Genomic DNA, 14,225 nt, shown 5'->3' on the forward strand with positions numbered 1-14,225 from the left:
TCCATACTCCCCCCCCAACACCCCCCTGGCCGTCCTCTCACCCCAACTTCCACCCCCCAAAGTGATGGATCAGCCTCAGCCAGCGATGCTTTCATAACAAGTCAGTGACAGTCAGGATCATGCAGACTGACTCCTATAGCCTCGCAGAATGTGCCATAAGGGAGGGCTAATGTGTCTGCCTGTCTCTGCCTTCCTCTCCCACACTTAGTGAGTCACGATACAGAGCTCCGCACACACACTTGGGGAAATATGTTTTAAAGCAGCTGTGAGATCTCATGATTTGAAAGTGGCTAATAACAATTTCGGGGCGAATTTTTATTTTTTTTTTTTTTTTGAGGAAATCGGGTGCTGAATTATTTGTCATGACCGGGATCTTATTTCGGTCGCACCACAATTCCCATTTGATCGTTTTGAAACAATCGGGCAACACCGCAGACTCCATGTCAATAGCTTCTGTTTCTCCTCTTGCCTTCGCCTGCTTCTGATGTTGAAATGTGTCTGTGTTTCAGACCGAGTCCACTCTTGGTAATTCTGCTGTAACTCGATCCTGCTGGTACTTGTTTGAAACCTGGCATCAGCAGGCCCTCCCTGGCCTATCGGCAGCCTCGTACTTATATAACAGTCTCCCATCCATCCTGTAATTACTGCCTTTTTGGGGCATAGTGTAGTGTCTGTTCCTCCACTGGCGGTGGTGGTGGTGGCAGTGGGGTGGGGGGTGCGGACGGGCTAGCGACGCCGTCTCCGCGTTGCCAGGGCCTCTGAGATCGTGCCGACGGAGGCACATAGACATCAAACGCTACTTCACTTAATTGGCAAACATGTCGTGCGATAACCTGGGAACAGCACAGGCTTAATTGAGTCCTCCTGTGCTGTCCTCCTCTGACTACCTGACATGGAACCCAGGGCCATTACATTTCCTTCCATTTAATGGCTGCAGTTAATTAGGCCCGAATGAGGGAATCATTACCGCTGGAAAAACCACATGCCAGTGGATTCGCCGATAAAATTAGCCACAATTTGCTTTTGCTATTTGAGCATAAGAGATAAACCACACAATGGGGGGGAAAGGATTGGACCATTACTGGCGGATTTGTATTGTGGCATTTTAGACATATCATAGATAAATGGAACGATTAATCAAGACTGAATTAATCACTCTGACTGATGTTTTTCCTTTTTTTTTCTTTTTTAAAGCCAGGATTCATGGATCTTTTTTTTTTTTTTTAATCTGTGCAAATGTTTTGAAAATGTGCTTCCTTGATAAAACAGTGCGGCAGACGAGGAGCTTTTCTCCCCACAGTCAATACCCAACAACTTCCTTGCTCCCCTGCCATTAACATTATACTATACCACCCCCATACAGGAGCTCTTCACGGCTTCCATTGCCGTCCAATGCGTTCTGCAGCTCCGCACTCAGAGGGAGCTTATTTTTATGGGCCCCAGCCCCGTCTTCCAAACGAGAGACAGCCATTGTAATTGAATACTCAATAGGTGAGCCATTTAACAAAAGTGGAAATGGCATTCAGCTATGTATTAATGTGCTTTGCTGAGGCAAAAGGAGCCATCATCATTTCAATGTTCAAGCTGTTTTAAAAGAGCATTTAGCCTGCCATCTCTCCAGGCCATGAGAGCGAAATGACACGGATTTCTTCCTCCTCTGTACTTTTGTGTGAATGTTCCTCGCCCAATATTTTGTATGGTTATCTCGCTTATTTTCCCATCCATCCCTCAGCACCTCTCCCTGATCTAGGTGGAGGGATACAAGCAGCTCTACAGAAGGTTACTGTCATGAAAAGCCCCTCAGGCGTCTTGGCTCTCAGCCCTATTTTTCTCCATCTGCATGCAGTGTGTGTGGGGCGGTGGGGGCTCTAATGATTTTTCCAGGACAGGCTGAAGTGGGTGTACAAGTGTGTATATATATGTGCGTGTGTGTGTTTGTGTGGATTGGAAAAAAAAAAGAAGCTAGGTAGAGGAGATACACGGGCAATATGGCGTAATTTCTTGACAAATTCCCCGCATTCGTCATGTGGCTTTGTTTGTTTGAAAGACTGCTTGGAAGCGTTATCTCTGTGGCGAGGCCTGTGGCTGCTATCGCCTCAGTGACGTATGCGGGAACGTGGAAGTGCGTGCTCCCTGCTGTCAGTACGTGTAGACGATGGCAGGTTCGCTAAAGGCCCCTCAGGGGTATGAGGGGTGTTCTCGCACAGGAAAAGAATAGGAGAGAAGAATTTCCCCTTGACAGCTCACCCACAGCGGACTCGAGATGTACTTCTCAACGGTAGCTTGGGGAAAAATATCCCGTCTCACTGCCTAAAACAAAGAGATGTGAGAGCCAGATTAGCGTATTACCGAAACAGCTTTCCTTTTAGGCTCCTCTCTCTCCCCTCCTGTCAGAGCTGTCTGCGGAGAACGGGGTGGGGGGAGAACATGAGACATTAACCTCCATGTGTTTATTCACAAGGCCCCACAGGCCAACTGGGAGGATGAACACAGAACCATCTCTAAAGCTAGCGAAGCGGAACAATCACAATGTGTCATTGGAGGAAAAGACATGAAGTATTAGCTGCTGCTCTCCTTTTGTGTCTTTCACAGCTGAATTTTAATTGAATGTGCTATTTCTGTGATGAGTCACATGCCTTTCCGTTCAGCGCCAGAGTCCATTGACCTTCAGTGTGACGTACAGTCAGTGAGTTGTATGATGAGTCATAGCGCACATTAGCTGTGATGATTTGATAAATGCGAGAAGCTGCCTTTTATAATATGGTTTGTTGTCTTGATTTTTATTTTTTGCTTATCTTAAAAAGGAACATCTCTGCCACGTCATTTATTTTTTTTATTCTTTCTAACGCTTCTCTATTAGTTGGACTGCTCACATCGCAAACATATGACAACAGGAGACAGGGAGTCTCAAGTCAACATTGCTTGGCTTCATAGGGAGATTACGTAAAATTTGCTGATGCAAAATTTCCAGAGCTAGATGCTTTAGTTAGATGCCTCGGCCTCACAGTAAGTTTATTTCCATTCATCCATTTTGCCAGTGAGTGGATTCAAATCTAGGACCTTTTCACCAATGTCACAAAAATACGAATTTGTCCTAAAGTAAAATAAAAGCAATGCTCTAGGTGTCGCACCTAATTCAGCTTCTTCAGCCCCCAAACATCTGGTCAAAAATAAACAGCTTTGTAATGAGTTCATGGTCACAATCGCTAGTTTCAAGTCTCCATCATCACAGCTTGATGTCAATTTGGTAAATTATGTTTCCATTTAAAGTAAAAAAGTTGAAAAAAAGCAGAAAGCACTTTGATTGATAGGATATTGCTACCTTGTGATTGACAGCTCCACCTTCTTGCCCAAATATGGTCACTTCAGGCTCCTTTAAACCAAGATAGCAACGGCTGCAATGCCAGACTCAAGGCTTCGAAACCACAAACCAATGGGTGACATCATTATCATTAGTCACTGAGTCGGTGTGACTGGGAGCAGGTGGAAGAAGCATCTGGCTGTGCTGCAATTTTGACATGGAGGTGACAATCAGAGGCGCAAGTCACGTGAAATCAACTAGATCCAAAATGTCTACCCATTAGAACAGACATAGCAATGAAATGTGTACGTTTTCTGCTATTGGTCAACCCCATTTAAGTGTGCTTAAACTGAGCAATGGTAAGTTTTATTGCTCATGAATTCAACTTTTCACTTGTAGGAGGGAGATTGTGTCAGTTCTTTGAAAAGTGTCCCTTTAAGACCGCACGAGCCAAAAATATTGAGAAGCACTTAACTAGATCAGATGAAGTGTCGCTACAGCGTAATGCAACTGCTACAATTAAACCATCATCCTTTTCCTGTGTGCTCACTGGCAGTGAGAGGGATCAGTGCAGAAGAAGAATGAGCTCTCCAACATTCCTCTGTTTTTCCTGGCCTGTCTGTTTGCGAGTCATGGTACTTTGGGAGCCAGCATGGCTCCACCAGAGGAGTCCGACTAACCACTGTAATTGTGCCGTGCCGAAGCCGCCTTCCCCAACCCTGGGATTGAACCATGAAATATTCGAAAATGCCGGGGTTAAGAGAGGGGGGTCTTTGGCAGTGCAATGTGAAATGTGAGACCATAGAGCATCTTTAACAAGGAGGCGGATAGAAAGCCAGCCAGCCTTCCAGTCAGGCAGCCAGGGCACACAGTGGAGTCCTCTGAAGGAGAATAATTATGGATGTAAGAGGAGATATTGCGCTGGGAGCAGATCAATAGTGCCCACGTTCTGCTGGCGCTGAGGCCAGTGTATTTCTGTCACAGCAGGAGAGAGTGCAGGATATCAGCTTGTTGCTGGAGGGACTCATAGAAGTTTGAACACCGGCGGGCTTCCCAGATAGCCTTACAACCCTCATGTACGCCCCCCCCCTCCCAAATCACTGCTGCTTGGAGCTTGGCCGCTTGCTTTCCACCCATCTCCAATCCTCTTATCCACACAGAGTTGGCGGCAGGACTGGCCTTTGTCTACTCTCGATTGTATTCCCACAGTCCAGGCTATATGGTCATGTTTTCCACTGTCATTTGGAGGACTCCCCCTATTCTCCTCTAGCTTAGAAAATTCTGGATAAGAAAATGACAGGGAGGTAATCGACAAACATAATCTACCACCCGTAATAACAAATCAATTTGCCCCCGCGCCACAGATAATGAAACCCATGGGTTTTGTTTTAGAAATGTTGCTCATGTCACTCCCACTCGAACTGAATGAAGCGATTGTTTGTTTTTTTTTCTAATTTGTTGTGGGTCTTTTGATTGCATCACGCCAGGTATCACGTGTCAGCTGTGCGCATGAATGTGAAATGATTTAGCCTCATTGTTGACGGGGGCCCCCCCTGCCCTCCATGCAGCTTTTCATCTGGCAAACGGCCATCTTATGCCACATCAACAGATAGCACGCTGGACATCATCTCAATTTTTGTATGGCCAATTTATTCAGACAAAGCTCTCACGTCCCTTGTGCCACACAAATGGTTTGAATTATTCTGAGAGCTTTTTTTTTTTTTTTTTTTTTTTTTTTTTCCCCTCCCTGGGTTTCCATTGTCTGAAGCATGCAAGTCCCTCCAGAGCAGATCTTTGTTTCTCATTAGGGGGTAAATAGAGCAGGCCAAATGTTCATATGTTTATTATACTCAGGAGGGCATGGTCACTGTTCTCAGCAGTTCACAGCAGAAAAAGCTGTTTTCTTTCTTGACCTTTGTTTGAGGCGCCTGCAACCAAATGTCTGTTAAATTTTCTGGATAATAAGCTCCTAGAAACTGATCGCCCTTGATGAAGTTCAAACCTCATCAAAAGGGTTTCTCGAGCCTTTACCCAGAGTGAAAAAAATAAACGCATAATCATCATTACTATTCACAGGACAGTATTTGAAGCATTGTTTGAGGTTTACACACGATGAAACATCTGCAAAGATATCAAAAATGCTTGCATATGTTCATAAAAACCACACACACACAAAAAAAAAAAAACGAACACTAGAGAAACCAATACTGGAGTACACAAACATGACATTCAATGACAGAACCGGTGAACAGCAACAGAAAAGGAAGGTTTTAATGTTTTTATTTCTCCATAACATTGAGTACTTCTGACTAACTACAGCAGTTGAAGTAAAAGCTTTGAAAAAGAAAACTTTTAAAAGAAATTGTCTTTAGCTACAAATAAATAGTTGCTAAAAGTCATAAAGGAACCTAATCCAGTTCCTCAGGACCATGTGTTGAAATCAATTTTGACTTGCAACATAAGCAAACAACTCAAAATTGTGTGGACTCTTGTATTGTTCCTCTGTGGTGCGGCTTCTTCTTTCCACAGGCCAGAGAGAAGAGCACAGACGAAGCGCAAATACATAAATCTTTCATGCAAAATAACCACTATTGTTCAATAAAAAAAATAAGTTTTCAAGGTCTCCAGCAGCAGGTTATAACAAGAGGGCATTTAAAGAACTTAAACTCTGCGAGTGCGAAACAATCCTCTACCTTGCTGTTTCACCTGAATGCATTATTTCTATCAAATTGCATTTTTAAGATAAATTGATGTATTGACCCTGGAATTGTGCCCCAGAGAGCTGGTATTAACATTGCTATTCATTTTCTTTTTATATGTGTGACTAAGAAAAAGTAATGCTCGAACTGTGGAAGACCTGAATCCTGAAAAATTCAATCAAGTGAACCTTGACCAAACAAACTTTAAGACAATCAATACAAACTTAGAAAAGTAAAACTTCACTTGAGAACAAAAGGAGTTCTCAGTTGTGTTAGCAGCTTGTATTTTCTCAAGTAAGTTATTCTATAAATCGAGGTGAGAGCTACTGAATTGAGATATATATTTATTTATATATAGCATCCATAATATAAATATAACCATTTTATGTTTGAAATAAGCACAAGAAGTCTGTTCATTCTAAAATCAGCTCAACGTTGGAGAGGAATGAGAGTTGTAAGAACTAGTTAGAAGCCGCTGCAATGGTTTCTGCTTGTTGAGCAGACCGCCATTTTTTTCATCCATCCATAGTCGAGAGAGGCAGACGCTGGCAGTCTGACGTTGTGGGCTGACCCCTTGTTAGAGCCCAGAGGTGAGATGTGTGATAGAGGCCCTCAGTGCTGATAAGGCCATCAGGCTGATAACTAACTCCCCCCAGTACAAAGCTGCTACTCCCGCTGCCCCGGCTTCCATTAGCCCCACCAGACTGGCTGAATGCCTCCCTGCCTCTATCTGAGGTTACATCATCTGGTCTGAGCCCCTTATGCAAACCCTGCTTTCCCCGTGCTGAGATTGCTATCAGCAGAGATATTTATGTACTGCACATGTTTCCAATTGTTTAACCTTTGGACCTGTGCTGTAGGTACTGTTGCCGTCCCTGTGGGCTTGCTAAGAGACCTTTCTCCTGCCCTTGTAGGCAGGCTGAGATAGATGGGAGCAGAGGCTGTTGCTAGAGGTGTGTAATGGACTGGCAGGCAAGGGCACTGTTGAAACTGGTCACATCGGAAGCTCAGGTCAACCCTGCACTTGCACAAGTTTGAACAAATCTCATCCAAATAGACTCTGCTGTATGCTGTGCTTTCTAATGAATCTTACACGACTAATGGGGACAGATTTGCACACCCTGTGTAGTAAAACCATTTCTTTTAAATGCATTAAATCTCCAAAGTGTGTGATGTTTTGCCCTAAAGGTCAAAATGAGTACACATTTTAAGTACAGTCTGATTGTTGGGGATGTCCCAATCAAGAGTTTTTGGCTTGATTCAATGCCATCAATAATGGACATCTGCTCAAGTCCTATCAGATACTTGTAGTTACTTATGTTGATTGAAATAACAGCTGCACACTACTTTCATATGACATATCTTATTTGTCATAAGATACTTGTCCCAGTTTTAGCCGAACATATTGGTTTGATATTAAGGAAACCATTGTGATGAAGTTGCTAGATGGTCAGGTGAGAGTCAGCTGACAGTCACCTAAGAGATATCGTAAAAGAGCCATTCCACTGAGGACGACAGGATCAAAAATTAAGGCAAGGCAATCTGAAAGTCTGTAAGAAAGAGAACAGCCTTGCTTGGGTCTTCTCTCCTCGCAGCATGAAGTGGAGAGATTTGATTTATCGCGTTGAGTCTGTAATTCTTCAGAGAATTAGCTACTTTCAAATTCCACAAGAAGAATTTTCCCTTACTCGCCGCAACACCAGCATGCTGAGGTGGACGAAACACATTCACAGTCCAATGGATCAGATTGTCATCAATATGCCCGGATCGGCCCCCGGTACCGATCCTTCGGTTGTCACAGTCTCTTACGGTCGTCCACAGAATCTGGACCGAAGTGGATCCTTGCTGCGGAAAAGCCCAATCCATGTCTGCAAGTTTGCACCAAGAACGCCATCTGTTCACAGTTCTTCCATTGAAAACTGCAAAATAAACCTCAGTTCATGGTTTAGATGTCTATCAGACACTTCACAGATTATTATGGGAAAACATGCAGACTCTGTTATCATAATACAGGGCTATTCAGACATCAAAAAATGTTTTGTTTTAATGCGGGCTTTATGTGAGTAGCATGTAGGAAGCCGTTTAGAATAGACGCTGAATCAGTAACAGATCAACGATTTGGATTTGAGGCGAACAAACATAATAGAGACGTCCATATTTCTAAGCTGAGGAGATATTGACGTTCACAGCAGTACATTTATATAATGAACATATCCTGAGGCGAGCAGAGAGGTTTGACAGAAGTTAAAAAATTAACACCATCTCATGCACTGCAGACGGTATCGCAAATGTAAATGCTCTTTCTCACAACAGTACACCATCTGGACAAAGCTGTTTAAAGTACAGGGGGAAATAATGCAGTTATTTGTTTTCTTTAATTATATTTCCAGCAAGTGTTTTTTTTTTTTTCTTTTCTTAATGCTTTTCACAACTTTGCTCCAAGATGTTAGAGAAACACTTAGGAGAAGACAAATTGCATTTAATGCATTTGGGAGTTGTAGGAAGCCCTTGTTTCAAAATCCAGCCTAAACTGCCTGTTCATGCAGATGTAAATTTGTCAGTACCGAGAAAAAATAACTGAGTTGCAGATTGAGCTTGTACGATCACACCCGAATGTAAGAAAATAACTAGGTAGAGATGAAACATACCACTTAATGGCTCGGTAAAAATGTGAAGTGAAATGCCATCAGTCGTTCTTGAGTAAATTCCCAGAGGCAGTAAAAAGCGACTCCTGCCTCTCTGGAGTGTGTTGCTCGGCGTGCGTGTTTACCCTCATGTTTGTGGCATGTCATGCTTGAGCAGGATTGCTGCATTCTCCTGGGAGCTACGGGAGGGCTCGGCACAGGTGATTTATTCCTCCTAATCTGTCCCGCACAGTAGCAGGCGGCCGCCTTCCCTCCGCCCAGCGTGAGCGAGGTTCTATCAGCTAGCGTGATCATATTATCAGCCCACATATCATCGAGGTGGCAGCTTCCCGTTCAGCGGCACCTGGACTCGTGCTGGGGGCTGACGTCCCGACATCCAGGAGGAGTCATGTTTGTGACCCAGAGGCCACGTCAAGGGCACTAACAATCCCCGCTGATGCCATCGCCTTGATTAGTTATTCATTCTCTAACCCCCCACCCACCGGCCTGTAATGTATGCTGTAGTAATCTGGCTGGAAACGCTTGAGTTGAATGCCAGATGTTGTTTTTACTGGGCATTTATGGAAGCTGTCTGACTCGCCTCAGTGATGTCTTATGCTTACATGCGGGGAATCAGGAGAAATGCGTCCTGTGCCATTGTTGTATATATCTGTAAGTAGTGATAATTGGCTGAATTATTTGGGGATGTCGTGACCCAGTCATGCTCAGTTTGGTTTAAAAGGCTTCTGCGTTAAGTGATTTGACATTTCCAAATGATGTGTCCAGGCCTGATAATTTGTTCCCCCCTTCAGTTCGCGCAGTTTTACGACCGAAGCAGTTAGGCATATTTTCCAACCCTATCATAATGTTTTCAAGTTAGTTCTGCAATTGAGGAAGTCAGTTCTCCATTAAATACTTGCAGGCTTATAACTCTGATGTCTTTTGAAATGAGCTCATATTGAAATGCCCAGAAAGGAAGAAGAAAAGACAGGTGTTGTAAAAAAAAAAAAAAAAAAAAAAATACTTGTCAGGGCTATACCCTCTTCAGTATCTCCTCACAATGTCAAATACAATTCAATTTCTGCCTCGGCATCAGCTTAGGCTAACACGGTCAAGCAAATGCCTATTTTCTGAAAGTCCCCAGGGGAGTTACGCTTCTCAGCTTATCAACTTTTATTAACCTTAGCACAGAGGTTTGCTCTTTGATTTAGATTCTTTGGGAAACACTGAAATTGGATTTTTAGTTTAGTTTTTTATTTATTTTTTTCGACTCACTCCTGCTGTGACATATGCTCAACAACTTGTTAAACAGGGGATGGAAAACTAAATACGTGCTTCGGTTTGTTGTTCAGAATATTTTATCAAGAGAGCCAATAAGTCCTCTTGTTTTATTCATTTAATCTCTGTCAGGTTTCTTCTTCGACCATGGTGCTTTAAAGGCACAGTATGTAATTTCTGCCTTAAGGGGTCTCACAGTCAAAACAATGAATTCAGAACAAAACAATGTAAAGAAAACAAAAGATGGCATTGTGAATTGAAGAAAACGTCTTTTTATGTTGAACAGCTAATAGAAATGTGTCCAATGTGACTTGTTACGTTCATCATCTGGTGTTTTCTCGGGAAATTATACCAACAGGCGACCAACACCCCCAATACATTTCAAGATTGTGGAAAATATTTGGGATAATGTTCATACACAACTCAACTAACTGTAGATTAACAGTCAGTTTTACTGTTTTCAATACACAAATGTGACATATTTTATCTTTAAGGGCAAACATTTATGCCTTAAATGTTATGGCCAGCAGGAAATGTCTGTAGCAAAGTAATCTAGAAACGGTTTTGCTGTTTTGGTTCTCCGACCCACAACTTTACTGCTCTGGCTCAGTCTGACTTCTCTCCCAAGAGTTATTTACAGACAAGGAAGCAAAAGGATTAAAAAAAAAAAAACCCCAAAACAAACAACGGCAAAAAAAACATGCTGTATACTGCCAGCTCAACACCAAACAGACTCATACACAGTTAGCAATGTTAGCAACCGACGGCTGAACATCGACTCGCCTTTAACAAAGTATGAGCTGGTATAGAATAAAAATGGAGCTAAAAGAAGAGTGAATAAGACACGGTCCACACACAGGTGTATTTCTCTTGAAACAAGCTTCTTCTTTAGGTTGTGGCCTTTGTTACACCAGCAATTCACAGACATCATCGTCAGTTTATTCATGAAACAGAAACAGATTTTTGGAAACAATAATGCAGACACCAGTATTCCCTTACCAGTTGTATTGTAAAATCTATATGTAATATAATGGTATGGGAAATTTTTGTCTATTAAATTGAAATTGCAGTGATGGAAATGGTTAACTAAATGGCTGCTGACTGTTTTAATAAAAATAGCATTATCTGCGAGTATGCTGTGAAGAGTAGTCACGTTTCCCTGCCTAGTTCATAGTATTTTCTGTAACCAAGCAACAAACCACATTTTACGACCTACTTCCTGTTAACACTGGAACTCCATGCCCAGTGTACGTGGCAACATGATATTTGTTTTCAGGTGTGTTGTAAGAACTTTGCAAACCTTTTTTTCCAACAAGAAACGTGTATGTGTGGACTAGGCCTAAAAGTTAGTGCTACATTGGCCAAGCAGACGGAGCCAATGCTGCTGTCGAAGTGCCCCAACTGTAAGTCACCTAATATAATCTCTGAGAAAATGAATCAGCTTTTGTTATTTCCACAACCCTTCATGCCCACTTTGCTCCTCTATTAGATAAAGACTGGATCTAGATAGAGCAATTTAGCTTCGTTAAGAAGAGGAAAATAAAGTCTATACGGTTATGGATAGCCTCACAGTGAATACCCACATACTGTGTAGCACATCGGACCGTTTCCAAACCGGGCATGCTAGGCTCCCGTGACATACAGTGTCAAGGAAAACAAAGTGTGAAAACTGCCCTTTGCATGAAGTGTGTATTTCCGCTTTCATTTTGCTTGGCAAGATATTGTAGACTCCCGCCCCCTGACTGGGCTCTGGATTATTAGCTTAAGCTCTCTAAAAATATCCCTTTGACTGTTTAAGCCTCTGACAGCAGCAACATCTCACACATTCTGATAGCTTTATACTAACTATGGCTGCAGAGGGCTCATGCACTCAAGCCCGCCTTGTTATCTTTTACCTTGTTTGCCCGAGGAGGAGAAGGAGGAGAACTCACGAGGCCCCCGAAAATCTGCAACAGACCTCTCTCTCTGCCTCTCTCCTCCGGAATCTGACTCGGAGCGGATCATCAAAGACGAGCATGCAATCACAGCAATCTCCGAACAAACGAGATGCTTTTTTGAGCACGAGAGGATTTTGCCCAGATGTCACTCGAAGCACTTGTCATTGTTGCGACAGCTGTAGAAGCACATGGACTGTCATTTGAAAAAGCGTCTACCGCAACATACCAAAGCAGCACACGTCAAATGTGAAACATACACAGCCTGAAACATAAGATTTTGGAATATTAATACCGTAAGCTCCTTAAGGAAATTGTGAGTTTTATTATTTCAGTTTTATTGCCTTGCCTGTGCAGCCGTAGTAATTGCATATTTACCACCATACAGTATTTATCATACCAATATATTAGGTTTATCTAAGCGTATAGTACCAAATGTTTTTTGATGTTGGCATTCGTAAGAGCTCATGGAAATTAATACATTCCTGAAAGGGATTACACTGTTCACATGTGGCTCATAGACATCGCTTCAATTATCTTTTCTTCTAACACCCACACTCTCTCGAAAGGCTTTTCTCACTAATATTATAGCTGCTAACTAGAGAGAGACGGAGGGTGAGATAGAGGCATGCGCTGCTCAACAGCACCATTGTTATTCCAGCCTTCATTCATGTGTCTCTCTTTTTAAATGCTTTGAGATGAAATATCACTGTTTTGACAAGACTTTTCTCCAAGCCACTCGTATCCCTGCGAGATGCCTCACGCTGGTCGCTGATGGAACGTTCCTGAGGAGAAAATGTCAATATGTGGTTGTAAATAAATGAAAACAAATGTGAGACCTAAGCCCTCGACAGATCGAAAAGGCAACTGGAAGGAGAAAAAGACAAAGACTACTCACCTGTGCTCATTAGAAACCTGCTTTTTTGGCTGCAGAAGCTAACTGACTAGCCTCTTAACCTCTGTGTGTGTTGGAGGAGGGTTAGTTAGGTGGTGATGAATTGACATATTGCTGGCGCTGTGATGTTTATCCAAGGCAGAGAGCCATGAGGCTTTCCTCCAGGGACTGGTAACCTTATTGTTCCATGTCATCTCCTCCCCTTCTGTTTGAGGACCAGGTTGTCAACCTCTCCCTAAGGTCACGCAAACACCAGCCCCCTTCTACAGATAATTGGATTATTTAGAATCATAGCATCAACTTATTGCCCGTCTGGGGTCAAAAGTGAATTTAGTGCACAAGGTTGTCTGTCATGGACGAGCAACAGCTCCTGTCACCATTTGAAGGCTCAAATTGGACATCACAGCTAATCATGTTGTGAACCATGCTGGTGTGTTTTTAGTGTTAATTTTTATTGTGTTTATGTATGGTTTTTATTCACTTCTGACCCAGTAACTTGATACTTGTGTGGTTGGTTTACGTTTTTGTATTTAAAAAGTGCGATGTTTTGATTTATTTATGTTTTATTTTTCAGGGTTTTTTCATACCTTTCCACACATCCATTGATTTCCATTGATCACTGTATAATATCTAATAACAATAAGCTGACTTGAAACATGCTCAAAGTTCCCAAAATCTTAACTTCAGCATTTACAAATCACGGAAAACGTATACTTGTAGGCAGTATTGAGTTCTTTTGTGTATTTTTCCATGCAGCTGTTGGTTTCCATTCATTTTCATACAATACTAAAAACAGCTGGAAAACTCTTGAAACTTGAAACTCAGGAGTGTGCTCTGGTAAACTAGGCAGATTAAAACTGTGATGTAGTTTCACTGCAGATAGATCAGAGGAATTGAACTTGCTTCACCTCGAAGGGTGTGAATCTCTAAGCACATCATACAATCTGATTTTGATTCAGAGGGCTACGATGCGATTATATACATATTATAAATGCATCTCAATGGTGCCATAACTTTTGTTTTCTATGCATCTATGCTATTTTTCTGATTTTCAAACACAGCGTACTTGCAATGATCCAAAATGAACAGATTCCTTTACTTCCATTATTCTTAGTCACGATCAGGCATCCTTGCCAAAGCTTAAGAAGTAGCCTAGCTTAGAACAGAAACACACTGTACATGTTTCTGTATTATGTGACCCCATGTAATCTAAAAAGTGGCAAGTCAAGAATTGTTTTTTAATTTTCCATTTGTTGAAGACGTCTTCATCAAGACATCATCTTTAAAAGAGTTTTTGCGACACCTCCAAAGAATAGTAAATTGTATTGCGGACTTAATTTTGTCTGTAATGGATTAGAATAATGTTGATCGTTATATTAATATTAATGAAAATCAATGGCTGCATGAAATGGCCGGATCACTACATCTACATATCTTAACTATACAGCATTAAGTTAGATTAGACAACAAGTTTAAAGTGTTTGCCATCAGATT

The 14,225-nt window shown here is 42.1% G+C and overlaps 1 protein-coding gene across 7 annotated transcripts in view; it reads left to right on the forward strand.

Annotated features, from left to right (window-relative positions):
* Positions 1-14,225, forward strand: part of LOC119010015 (adenosine kinase-like) — a 111,829-nt gene that overhangs the window by 82,874 nt on the left and 14,730 nt on the right. The window lies entirely within an intron of this gene.

The sequence above is a fragment of the Acanthopagrus latus genome, chromosome 20 (genome assembly GCF_904848185.1).
Source record: "Acanthopagrus latus isolate v.2019 chromosome 20, fAcaLat1.1, whole genome shotgun sequence".
NCBI classification, from domain to species: domain Eukaryota; kingdom Metazoa; phylum Chordata; class Actinopteri; order Spariformes; family Sparidae; genus Acanthopagrus; species Acanthopagrus latus.